This window comes from Oncorhynchus mykiss, chromosome 21 (assembly GCF_013265735.2).
Source record: "Oncorhynchus mykiss isolate Arlee chromosome 21, USDA_OmykA_1.1, whole genome shotgun sequence".
Classification (NCBI taxonomy): domain Eukaryota; kingdom Metazoa; phylum Chordata; class Actinopteri; order Salmoniformes; family Salmonidae; genus Oncorhynchus; species Oncorhynchus mykiss.
This window is the reverse complement of record NC_048585.1, coordinates 63,348,154-63,363,280: the sequence shown is the minus strand read 5'-3', so window position 1 is coordinate 63,363,280 and position 15,127 is coordinate 63,348,154.

Sequence of the window (15,127 nt, the reverse complement as noted above, 5' to 3'; positions counted from 1 at the left end):
ACTACATCCTCCTCTTTACATTATGGACTGTTAACAGGTCACCACCGTTACCTAGACTACATCCTTCTCTTTACATTATGGACTGTTAACAGGTCACCACCGTTACCTAGACTACATCCTTCTCTTTACATTATGGACTGTTAACAGGTCACCACCGTTACCTAGACTACATCCTTCTCTTTACATTATGGACTGTTAACAGGCCCGTGGACAGGCCCATACAAAAACAGGAGATAGACTAGTGTCCTGTCCAGGGGGTGTCCTGTACATCAAGCTGTCTCTCTACAGAAACAGGAGATAGACTAGTGTCCTGTCCAGGGGGTGTCCTGGTACATCAAGCTGTCTCTCTACAGAAACAGGAGATAGACTAGTGTCCTGTCCAGGGGGTGTCCTGTACATCAAGCTGTCTCTCTACAGAAACAGGAGATAGACTAGTGTCCTGTCCAGGGGGTGTCCTGTACATCAAGCTGTCTCTCTACAGAAACAGGAGATAGACTAGTGTCCTGTCCAGGGGGTGTCCTGTACATCAAGCTGTCTCTCTACAGAAACAGGAGATAGACTAGTGTCCTGTCTAGGGGGTGTCCTGTACATCAAGCTGTCTCTCTACAGAAACAGGAGATAGGCTCCTTACCTGCCCTATGGGCCATTCTGGCCTGTACAACACTCCTTTATTTACTCTTCTGACCAGAGTGGCAGCATGTTTTAGACAGAGCACCATAGGTCAGTTCGTAGTCTGTCTCCACCCTCTCCTTTCTCTTCTGTCCATCCTGGGTTCTGACCCTAATAAAGACAGAGCTCACTACAAACCTCTCAGTAGGAGAACCATCTATAAACACCCCCAAGCCCTAGTGACCCCTGACCTTCTTGGTTCCGCCCCTCGTAAAGTGTTCCCTGGGAAACTCTGTCGTCTGCGGAATTATTTCCTCCTGAGGGGGAGTGGCCACAGGGTTACACACACACTGCTGTCACCATGGTGATAGGATAGGTGAGACCCCTAACGTAGAGAGAGAGAACAGGGAGATGGATAGAGAGAGCGAGAGAGAGAGAGACTGTGTTTTGGTTTGTAGGGGTTAAGGAGCGTGTATCTCTGCAGTAAACAGTTTAAAACAAGCTAAAATAGAAACAGTCCTTTCTACCTCCTGCCTAGTTTCAATACGCTCTACTAGACTATAACCCACGAGTTGAGCTCAGAGGCTGTGTGCTTGGACAACGTGTGTGTCTGTGTGTGCTGCTTGCGTCGGTGGTGACGTCAGAGGACCTTACTGAATGGGGGAGACTGTGGGGATGGAGACGAGGGTGTGTGTGTGTGTGTGTGTGTAGTTTTGTCTAATAGGCACAAAGACGATCTGGGGGGTAATAAACATTTCACCCCTCGTTAGCCCCAGACCTGGTGATGGATGAGCCGTCTCACTGTCTGGATCAGTACCCTGCTACTCTGACGCACACTGCATACTTCACACCCTGGGAGAACACACACCCTGGGAGAACACACACCCTGGGAGAACACACACCCTGGGAGAACACACACCCTGGGAGAACACACACCCTGGGAGAACACACACCCTGGGAGAACACACACCCTGGGAGAACACACACCCTGGGAGAACACACACCCTGGGAGAAAACACACCCTGTCAACTACTGACTGACATACACACACACATAGATTGGAGTCATGTTGACTCCAGGGATGCCGGCCCATGTTGACTCCAGGGATGCCGGCCCATGTTGACTCCAAGGATGCCGGTCCATGTTGACTCCAGGGATGCCGGCCCATGTTGACTCCAGGGATGCCGGCCCATGTTGACTCCAGGGATGCCGGCCCATGTTGACTCCAGGGATGCCGGTCCATGTTGACTCCAGGGATGCCGGCCCATGTTGACTCCAGGGATGCCGGTCCATGTTGACTCCAGGGATGCCGGCCCATGTTGACTCCAGGGATGCTGGCCCATGTTGACTCCAGGGATGCCGGCCCATGTTGACTCCAGGGATGCCGGCCCATGTTGACTCCAGGGATGCTGGCCCATGTTGACTCCAGGGATGCCGGCCCATGTTGACTCCAGGGATGCCGGTCCATGTTGACTCCAGGGATGCCGGCCCATGTTGACTCCAGGGATGCTGGCCCATGTTGACTCCAGGGATGATGGTCCATGTTGACTCCAGGGATGCTGGTCCATGTTGACTCCAGGGATGCTGGCCCATGTTGACTCCAGGGATGCTGGCCCATGTTGACTCCAGGGATGCTGGCCCATGTTGACTCCAGGGATGCTGGCCCATGTTGACTCCAGGGATGCCGGCCCATGTTGACTCCAGGGATGCTGGCCCATGTTGACTCCAGGGATGCTGGCCCATGTTGACTCCAGGGATGCTGGCCCATGTTGACTCCAATGCTTCCCACAGTTGTGTCCAGTTGGCTGGATGTCCTTTGGGTGGTGGACCATTCTTGATTCACACGGGAAACTGTTTAACATGAAAAACCCAGCAGCGTTGCAATTCTTGACACATACCGGTGTGCCTGGCACCTACTACCATACCCCGTTCAAAGGCACTTCAATATGTTGTCTTGCCCATTCACCCTCTGAATGGCACACACACAATCCATGTCTCAAATTTCTCAAAGCTTAAAAATCCTTCTTTAACCCGTCTCCTCCCCTTCTACTTGCACTGTCAGATTGAATTCATCCATCTTCTCCCCTACAGCCGCCCAATACACACCCTTCGTGGCTTCATGGAGAAAGAGGATGTTTCTGGTTTTCAGGGACACAGCTTTATCAATCTAACTTCCGTTTCCCCTGCCCCATGTTACGCCTGATATGTTAAGCGGGTGTAAAGATGTCTCGGACCGTTGAGCATCGCTAAGCAACAGGTGTAGTCAAACCCAAACGCTTAACTCTGTTTCATTGTCACTGCGCCATTGACGTCAGAGAGTGTGAGCGTGTGTGTGGAAACGATATAGGGATGGACTCTGACTGATTGACTTATTAGGTCTGGGGCGTGGTTTAACAGTATGGGGGAGTGTTCAACAGTGAAAGATGATCTATCATTGGTGGGTTTGGGATGGCCATACCAAATATATCCCCCTATACCAGACACCACTAGTTCAGTCCCCCTATACCAGACACCACTAGTTCTATCCCACTATACTAGACAGCACTAGTTCAGTCCCCCTATACAAGACACCACTAGTTCTGTCGCCCTATACCAGACACCACTAGTTCTGTCCCCCTATACCAGACACCACTAGTTCTGTCCCCCTATACCAGGCACCACTAGTTCTATCCCACTATACTAGACAGCACTAGTTCAGTCCCCCTATACAAGACACCACTAGTTCAGTCCCCCTATACCAGACACCACTAGTTCTGTCCCCCTATACCAGACACCACTAGTTCTGTCCCCCTATACCAGACACCACTAGTTCTGTCCCCCTATACCAGACACCACTAGTTCTGTCCCCCTATACCAGACACCACTAGTTATGTCCCCCTATACCAGACACCACTAGTTCAGTCCCCCTATACCAGACACCACTAGTTCTATTCCCCTATACCAGACACCACTAGTTATGTCCCCCTATACCAGACACCACTAGTTCAGTCCCCCTATACCAGACACCACTAGTTCTATCCCCCTATACACCACTAGTTGTATCCCCCTATACACCACTAGTTCTATCCCCCTATAGACCACTAGTTCTATCCCCCTACACTAGACACCACTAGTTCTATCCCCCTATACTAGACACCACTAGTTCTATCCCCCTATACCAGACACCACTAGTTCAGTCCCCCTATACCAGACACCACTAGTTCTATCCCCCTATACTAGACACCACTAGTTCTATCCCCCTATACCAGACACCACTAGTTCAGTCCCCCTATACCAGACACCACTAGTTCTGTCCCCCTATACCAGACACCACTAGTTCTATACCCCTATACCAGACACCACTAGTTCAGTCCCCCTATACCAGACACCACTAGTTCTATCCCCCTATACCAGACACCACTAGTTCTGTCCCCCTATACCAGACACCACTAGTTCTATCCCACTATACCAGACACCACTAGTTCTATCCCACTATACACCACTAGTTCTATCCCCCTATACCAGACACCACTAGTTCTGTCCCCCTATACCAGACACCACTAGTTCTATCCCACTATACCAGACACCACTAGTTCTATCCCACTATACACCACTAGTTCTATCCCCCTATACCAGACACCACTAGTTCTGTCCCCCTATACCAGACACCACTAGTTCTATCCCACTATACACCACTAGTTCTGTCCCCCTATACCAGACACCACTAGTTCTGTCCCACTATACCAGACACCACTAGTTCTGTCCCCCTATACCAGACACCACTAATTCTGTCCCCCTACACTAGACACCACTAGTTCAGTCCCCCTATACCAGACACCACTAGTTCTGTCCCCCTATACCAGACACCACTAGTTCTATCCCACTATACCAGACACCACTAGTTCAGTCCCCCTATACCAGACACCACTAGTTATGTCCCCCGATACCAGACACCACTAGTTATATCCCACTATACCAGACACCACTAGTTCAGTCCCCCTATACCAGACACCAATAGTTCTGTCCCCCTATACCAGACACCACTAGTTCTGTCTCCCTATACCAGACACCACTAGTTCTGTCCCCCTATACCAGACACCTCTAGTTCTATCCCCCTATACCAGACACCACTAGTTCAGTCCCACTATACCAGACACCAGTAGTTCTGTCCCCCTATACCAGACACCACTAGTTCTGTCCCCCTATACCAGACACCACTAGTTCTATCCCCCTATACCAGACACCACTAGTTCAGTCCCACTATACCAGACACCACTAGTTCAGTCCCCCTATACCAGACACCACTAGTTCTGTCCCCCTATACCAGACACCACTAGTTCTGTCCCCCTATACCAGACACCACTAGTTCTATCCCCCTATACCAGACACCACTAGTTCAGTCCCACTATACCAGACACCACTAGTTCTATCCCCCTATACCAGACATCACTAGTTCTGTCCCCCTATACCAGACACCACTAGCTCTGTCCCCCTATACCAGACACCACTAGTTCAGTCCCCCTATACCAGACACCACTAGTTCTATCCCACTATACTAGACACCACTAGTTCAGTCCCCCTATACCAGACACCACTAGTTATATCCCACAATACCAGACACCACTAGTTCAGTCCCCCTATACTAGACACCACTAGTTCAGTCCCCCTATACCAGACACCACTAGTTCTGTCCCCCTATACCAGACACCACTAGTTCTGTCCCTCTATACCAGACACCACTAGTTCTGTCCCCCTATACCAGACACCACTAGTTCTATCCCACTATACCAGACACCACTAGTTCTGTCCCCCTATACCAGACACCACTAGTTCTATCCCCCTATACCAGACACCACTAGTTCTATCCCCCTATACCAGACACCACTAGTTCTATCCCCCTATACCAGACACCACTAGTTCAATTCCCTATACCAGACACCACTAGTTCTATCCCCCTATACACCACTAGTTGTATCCCCCATACACCACTAGTTGTATCCCCCTATACACCACTAGTTCTATCCCCCTACACTAGACACCACTAGTTCTATCCCCCTATACTAGACACCACTAGTTCTATCCCACTATACCAGACACCACTAGTTCTATCCCCCTATACTAGACACCACTAGTTCAGTCCCCCTATACCAGACACCACTAGTTCAGTCACCCTATACCAGACACCACTAGATCTGTCCCCCTATACAGACACCACTAGTTCTATCCCCCTATACCAGACACCACTAGTTATATCCCCCTATACCAGACACCACTAGTTCTATCCCACTATACACCACTAGTTCTATCCCCCTATACCAGACACCACTAGTTCTATCCCACTATACACCACTAGTTCTATCCCACTATACACCACTAGTTCTGTCCCCCTATACCAGACACCACTAGCTCTGTCCCCCTATACCAGACACCACTAGTTCTGTCCCCCTATACCAGACACCACTAGATCTGTCCCCCTATACTAGACACCACTAGTTCAGTCCCCCTATACTAGACACCACTAGTTCTATCCCCCTATACCAGACACCACTAGTTCTATCCCCCTATACCAGACACCACTATTTATATCCCCCTATACCAGACACCACTAGTTCTATCCCACTATACACCACTAGTTCTATCCCCCTATACCAGACATCACTAGTTCTGTCCCCCTATACCAGACATCACTAGCTCTGTCCCCCTATACCAGACATCACTAGTTCTGTCCCCCTATACCAGACACCACTAGCTCTGTCCCCCTATACCAGACACCACTAGTTCTGTCGCCTTATACCAGACATCACTAGTTCTATCCCACTATACTAGACACCACTAGTTCTGTCCCCCTATACTAGACACCACTAGTTCTGTCCCCTTATACCAGACACCACTAGTTCTATCCCCCTATACTAGACACCACTAGTTCTATCCCCCTATACTAGACACCACTAGTCCAGTCCCCCTATACCAGACACCACTAGTTCTATCCCCCTATACCAGACACCACTAGTTCTATCCCACTATACCAGACACCACTAGATCTATCCCAATATACCAGACACCACTAGTTCTATCCCACTATACACCACTAGTTCTATCCCCCTATACCAGACACCACTAGTTCTGTCCACCTATACCAGACACCACTAGTTCTATCCCACTATACCAGACACCACTAGTTCTATCCCACTATACACCACTAGTTCTATCCCCCTATACCAGACACCACTAGTTCTGTCCCCCTATACCAGACACCACTAGTTCTGTCCCCCTATACCAGACACCACTAATTCTGTCCCCCTATACTAGACACCACTAGTTCAGTCCCCCTATACTAGACACCACTAGTTCAGTCCCCCTATACCAGACACCACTAGTTCTGTCCCCCTATACCAGACACCACTAGTTCAGTCCCCCTATACCAGACACCACTAGTTCAGTCCCCCTATACCAGACACCACTAGTTCTGTCCCCCTATACCAGACACCACTAGTTCTGTCCCCCTATACCAGACACCACTAGTTATGTCCCCCTATACCAGACACCACTAGTTCTATCCCACTATACCAGACACCACTAGTTCAGTCCCCCTATACCAGACACCACTAGTTCTGTCCCCCTATACCAGACACCACTAGTTCTGTCCCCCTATACCAGACACCACTAGTTCTATCCCACTATACCAGACACCACTAGTTCTATCCCACTATACACCACTAGTTCTATCCCCCTATACCAGACACCACAAGTTCTATCCCACTATACACCACTAGTTCTATCCCCCTATACCAGACACCACTCGTTCTGTCCCCCTATACCAGACACCACTAGTTCAGTCCCCTTATACTAGACACCACTAGTTCAGTCCCCCTATACCAGACACCACTAGTTCTGTCCCCCTATACCAGACACCACTAGTTCTGTCCCCCTATACCAGACACCACTAGTTCTGTCCCCCTATACCAGACACCACTAGTTCTGTCCCCCTATACCAGGCACCACTAGTTCTGTCCCCCTATACCAGGCACCACTAGTTCTGTCCCCCTATACCAGACACCACTAGTTCTGTCCCCCTATACCAGACACCACTAGTTCTGTCCCCCTATACCAGACACCACTAGTTCTGTCCCCCTATACCAGACACCACTAGTTCTGTCCCCCTATACCAGGCACCACTAGTTCTGTCCCCCTATACCAGACACCACTAGTTCTGTCCCCCTATACCAGACACCACTAGTTCTGTCCCCCTATACCAGACACCACTAGTTCTGTCCCCCTATACCAGACACCACTAGTTCTATCCCACTATACCAGACACCACTAGTTCTATCCCACTATACACCACTAGTTCTATCCCCCTATACCAGACACCACAAGTTCGATCCCACTATACACCACTAGTTCTATCCCCCTATACCAGACACCACTCGTTCTGTCCCCCTATACCAGACACCACTAGTTCAGTCCCCCTATACTAGACACCACTAGTTCAGTCCCCCTATACCAGACACCACTAGTTCTGTCCCCCTATACCAGACACCACTAGTTCTGTCCCCCTATACCAGACACCACTAGTTCTGTCCCCCTATACCAGACACCACTAGTTCTGTCCCCCTATACCAGGCACCACTAGTTCTGTCCCCCTATACCAGGCACCACTAGTTCTGTCCCCCTATACCAGACACCACTAGTTCTGTCCCCCTATACCAGACACCACTAGTTCTGTCCCCCTATACCAGACACCACTAGTTCTGTCCCCCTATACCAGACACCACTAGTTCTGTCCCCCTATACCAGGCACCACTAGTTCTGTCCCCCTATACCAGACACCACTAGTTCTGTCCCCCTATACCAGACACCACTAGTTCTGTCCCCCTATACCAGACACCACTAGTTCTGTCCCACCAAACTAGACACCACTAGTTCAGTCCCCCTATACTAGACACCACTAGTTCTGTCCCCCTATACCAGGCACCACTAGTTCTGTCCCCCTATACCAGACACCACTAGTTCAGTCCCCCTATACTAGACACCACTAGTTCTATCCCCCTATACCAGACACCACTAGTTCTGTCCCCCTATACCAGACACCACTAGTTCTGTCCCCCTATACCAGACACCACTAGTTCTGTCCCCCTATACCAGACACCACTAGTTCTGTCCCACTATACCAGGCACCACTAGTTCTGTCCCCCTATACCAGACACCACTAGTTCTGTCCCCCTATACCAGACACCACTAGTTCTGTCCCCCTATACCAGACACCACTAGTTCTGTCCCCCTATACTAGACACCACTAGTTCAGTCCCCCTATACTAGACACCACTAGTTCTATCCCACTATACACCACTAGTTCTGTCCCCCTATACCAGACACCACTAGTTCTGTCCCCCTATACCAGACACCACTAGTTCTGTCCCCCTATACCAGACACCACTAGTTCTGTCCCCCTATACCAGACACCACTAGTTCTGTCCCCCTATACCAGACACCACTAGTTCTGTCCCCCTATACTAGACACCACTAGTTCAGTCCCCCTATACTAGACACCACTAGTTCTGTCCCCCTATACCAGACACCACTAGTTCTGTCCCCCTATACTAGACACCACTAGTTCAGTCCCCCTATACTAGACACCACTAGTTCTATCCCCCTATACCAGACACCACTAGTTCTATCCCACTATACCAGACACCTCTAGTTCTATCCCCCTATACCAGACACCACTAGTTCAGTCCCCCTATACTAGACACCACTAGTTCTGTCCCCCTATACCAGACACCACTAGTTCTGTCCCCCTATACCAGACACCACTAGTTCAGTCCCCCTATACTAGACACCACTAGTTCAGTCCCCCTATACCAGACACCACTAGTTCTATCCCCCTATACTAGACACCACTAGTTCTGTCCCCCTATACCAGACACCACTAGTTCTGTCCCCCTATACTAGACACCACTAGTTCTGTCCCCCTATACCAGACACCACTAGTTCTGTCCCCCTATACCAGACACCACTAGTTCTGTCCCCCTATACCAGACACCACTAGTTCTGTCCCCCTATACCAGGCACCACTAGTTCTGTCCCCCTATACCAGACACCACTAGTTCTGTCCCCCTATACCAGACACCACTAGTTCTGTCCCCCTATACCAGACACCACTAGTTCTGTCCCCCTATACCAGACACCACTAGTTCTGTCCCCCTATACTAGACACCACTAGTTCAGTCCCCCTATACTAGACACCACTAGTTCTATCCCACTATACACCACTAGTTCTGTCCCCCTATACCAGACACCACTAGTTCTGTCCCCCTATACCAGACACCACTAGTTCTGTCCCCCTATACCAGACACCACTAGTTCTGTCCCCCTATACCAGACACCACTAGTTCTGTCCCCCTATACCAGACACCACTAGTTCTGTCCCCCTATACTAGACACCACTAGTTCAGTCCCCCTATACTAGACACCACTAGTTCTGTCCCTCTATACCAGACACCACTAGTTCTGTCCCCCTATACTAGACACCACTAGTTCAGTCCCCCTATACTAGACACCACTAGTTCTATCCCCCTATACCAGACACCACTAGTTCTATCCCACTATACCAGACACCACTAGTTCTATCCCCCTATACCAGACACCACTAGTTCAGTCCCCCTATACTAGACACCACTAGTTCTATCCCCCTATACCAGACACCACTAGTTCTATCCCACTATACCAGACACCTCTAGTTCTATCCCCCTATACCAGACACCACTAGTTCAGTCCCCCTATACTAGACACCACTAGTTCTGTCCCCCTATACCAGACACCACTAGTTCTGTCCCCCTATACCAGACACCACTAGTTCAGTCCCCCTATACTAGACACCACTAGTTCAGTCCCCCTATACCAGACACCACTAGTTCTATCCCCCTATACTAGACACCACTAGTTCTGTCCCCCTATACCAGACACCACTAGTTCTGTCCCCCTATACTAGACACCACTAGTTCTGTCCCCCTATACCAGACACCACTAGTTCTGTCCCCCTATACCAGACACCACTAGTTCTGTCCCCCTATACCAGACACCACTAGTTCTGTCCCCCTATACCAGGCACCACTAGTTCTGTCCCCCTATACCAGACACCACTAGTTCTGTCCCCCTATACCAGACACCACTAGTTCTGTCCCCCTATACCAGACACCACTAGTTCTGTCCCCCTATACCAGACACCACTAGTTCTGTCCCCCTATACTAGACACCACTAGTTCAGTCCCCCTATACTAGACACCACTAGTTCTATCCCACTATACACCACTAGTTCTGTCCCCCTATACCAGACACCACTAGTTCTGTCCCCCTATACCAGACACCACTAGTTCTGTCCCCCTATACCAGACACCACTAGTTCTGTCCCCCTATACCAGACACCACTAGTTCTGTCCCCCTATACCAGACACCACTAGTTCTGTCCCCCTATACTAGACACCACTAGTTCAGTCCCCCTATACTAGACACCACTAGTTCTGTCCCCCTATACCAGACACCACTAGTTCTGTCCCCCTATACTAGACACCACTAGTTCAGTCCCCCTATACTAGACACCACTAGTTCTATCCCCCTATACCAGACACCACTAGTTCTATCCCACTATACCAGACACCACTAGTTCTATCCCCCTATACCAGACACCACTAGTTCAGTCCCCCTATACTAGACACCACTAGTTCTGTCCCCCTATACCAGACACCACTAGTTCTGTCCCCCTATACCAGACACCACTAGTTCTGTCCCCCTATACCAGACACCACTAGTTCTGTCCCCCTATACCAGACACCACTAGTTCTGTCCCCCTATACCAGACACCACTAGTTCTGTCCCCCTATACTAGACACCACTAGTTCAGTCCCCCTATACTAGACACCACTAGTTCTGTCCCCCTATACCAGACACCACTAGTTCTGTCCCCCTATACTAGACACCACTAGTTCAGTCCCCCTATACTAGACACCACTAGTTCTATCCCCCTATACCAGACACCACTAGTTCTATCCCACTATACCAGACACCTCTAGTTCTATCCCCCTATACCAGACACCACTAGTTCAGTCCCCCTATACCAGACACCACTAGTTCTGTCCCCCTATACTAGACACCACTAGTTCAGTCCCCCTATACTAGACACCACTAGTTCTATCCCCCTATACCAGACACCACTAGTTCTATCCCACTATACCAGACACCTCTAGTTCTATCCCCCTATACTAGACACCACTAGTTCTATCCCCCTATACCAGACACCACTAGTTCTATCCCACTATACCAGACACCTCTAGTTCTATCCCCCTATACCAGACACCACTAGTTATGTCCCCCTATACCAGACACCACTAGTTCTGTCCCCCTATACCAGACACCACTAGTTATGTCCCCCTATACCAGACACCACTAGTTCTATCCCCCTATACCAGACACCTCTAGTTCTATCCCCCTATACTAGACACCACTAGTTCTATCCCCCTATACCAGACACCACTAGTTCTATCCCACTATACCAGACACCTCTAGTTCTATCCCCCTATACTAGACACCACTAGTTCTGTCCCCCTATACCAGACACCACTAGTTCTATCCCACTATACCAGACACCTCTAGTTCTATCCCCCTATACCAGACACCACTAATTCAGTCCCCCTATACTAGACACCACTAGTTCAGTCCCCCTATACTAGACACCACTAGTTCTATCCCCCTATACCAGACACCACTAGTTCTATCCCACTATACCAGACACCACTAGTTCAGTCCCCCTATACTAGACACCACTAGTTCTGTCCCCCTATACCAGACACCACTAGTTATGTCCCCCTATACTAGACACCACTAGTTCAGTCCCCCTATACTAGACACCACTAGTTCTGTCCCCCTATACCAGACACCACTAGTTCTGTCCCCCTATACCAGACACCACTAGTTCTATCCCCCTATACCAGACACCACTAGTTCTGTCCCCCTATACTAGACACCACTAGTTCTGTCCCCCTATACCAGACACCACTAGTTCTATCCCCCTATACCAGACACCACTAGTTCTGTCCCCCTATACCAGACACCACTAGTTCTATCCCCCTATACCAGACACCACTAGTTCTGTCCCCCTATACCAGACACCACTAGTTCAGTCCCCCTATACTAGACACCACTAGTTCAGTCCCCCTATACCAGACACCACTAGTTCTGTCCCCCTATACCAGACACCACTAGTTCTGTCCCCCTATACCAGACACCACTAGTTCTATCCCACTATACCAGACACCACTAGTTCTATCCCACTATACACCACTAGTTCTATCCCCCTATACCAGACACCACAAGTTCTATCCCACTATACACCACTAGTTCTATCCCCCTATACCAGACACCACTCGTTCTGTCCCCCTATACCAGACACCACTAGTTCAGTCCCCCTATACCAGACACCACTAGTTCTGTCCCCCTATACCAGACACCACTAGTTCTGTCCCCCTATACCAGACACCACTAGTTCTGTCCCCCTATACCAGACACCACTAGTTCTGTCCCCCTATACCAGGCACCACTAGTTCTGTCCCCCTATACCAGGCACCACTAGTTCTGTCCCCCTATACCAGACACCACTAGTTCTGTCCCCCTATACCAGACACCACTAGTTCTGTCCCCCTATACCAGACACCACTAGTTCTGTCCCCCTATACCAGACACCACTAGTTCTGTCCCCCTATACCAGGCACCACTAGTTCTGTCCCCCTATACCAGACACCACTAGTTCTGTCCCCCTATACCAGACACCACTAGTTCTGTCCCCCTATACCAGACACCACTAGTTCTGTCCCACCAAACTAGACACCACTAGTTCAGTCCCCCTATACTAGACACCACTAGTTCTGTCCCCCTATACCAGGCACCACTAGTTCTGTCCCCCTATACCAGACACCACTAGTTCAGTCCCCCTATACTAGACACCACTAGTTCTATCCCCCTATACCAGACACCACTAGTTCTGTCCCCCTATACCAGACACCACTAGTTCTGTCCCCCTATACCAGACACCACTAGTTCTGTCCCCCTATACCAGACACCACTAGTTCTGTCCCACTATACCAGGCACCACTAGTTCTGTCCCCCTATACCAGACACCACTAGTTCTGTCCCCCTATACCAGACACCACTAGTTCTGTCCCCCTATACCAGACACCACTAGTTCTGTCCCCCTATACTAGACACCACTAGTTCAGTCCCCCTATACTAGACACCACTAGTTCTATCCCACTATACACCACTAGTTCTGTCCCCCTATACCAGACACCACTAGTTCTGTCCCCCTATACCAGACACCACTAGTTCTGTCCCCCTATACCAGACACCACTAGTTCTGTCCCCCTATACCAGACACCACTAGTTCTGTCCCCCTATACCAGACACCACTAGTTCTGTCCCCCTATACTAGACACCACTAGTTCAGTCCCCCTATACTAGACACCACTAGTTCTGTCCCCCTATACCAGACACCACTAGTTCTGTCCCCCTATACTAGACACCACTAGTTCAGTCCCCCTATACTAGACACCACTAGTTCTATCCCCCTATACCAGACACCACTAGTTCTATCCCACTATACCAGACACCTCTAGTTCTATCCCCCTATACCAGACACCACTAGTTCAGTCCCCCTATACTAGACACCACTAGTTCTGTCCCCCTATACCAGACACCACTAGTTCTGTCCCCCTATACCAGACACCACTAGTTCAGTCCCCCTATACTAGACACCACTAGTTCAGTCCCCCTATACCAGACACCACTAGTTCTATCCCCCTATACTAGACACCACTAGTTCTGTCCCCCTATACCAGACACCACTAGTTCTGTCCCCCTATACTAGACACCACTAGTTCTGTCCCCCTATACCAGACACCACTAGTTCTGTCCCCCTATACCAGACACCACTAGTTCTGTCCCCCTATACCAGACACCACTAGTTCTGTCCCCCTATACCAGGCACCACTAGTTCTGTCCCCCTATACCAGACACCACTAGTTCTGTCCCCCTATACCAGACACCACTAGTTCTGTCCCCCTATACCAGACACCACTAGTTCTGTCCCCCTATACCAGACACCACTAGTTCTGTCCCCCTATACTAGACACCACTAGTTCAGTCCCCCTATACTAGACACCACTAGTTCTATCCCACTATACACCACTAGTTCTGTCCCCCTATACCAGACACCACTAGTTCTGTCCCCCTATACCAGACACCACTAGTTCTGTCCCCCTATACCAGACACCACTAGTTCTGTCCCCCTATACCAGACACCACTAGTTCTGTCCCCCTATACCAGACACCACTAGTTCTGTCCCCCTATACCAGACACCACTAGTTCTGTCCCCCTATACTAGACACCACTAGTTCAGTCCCCCTATACTAGACACCACTAGTTCTGTCCCCCTATACCAGACACCACTAGTTCTGTCCCCCTATACTAGACACCACTAGTTCAGTCCCC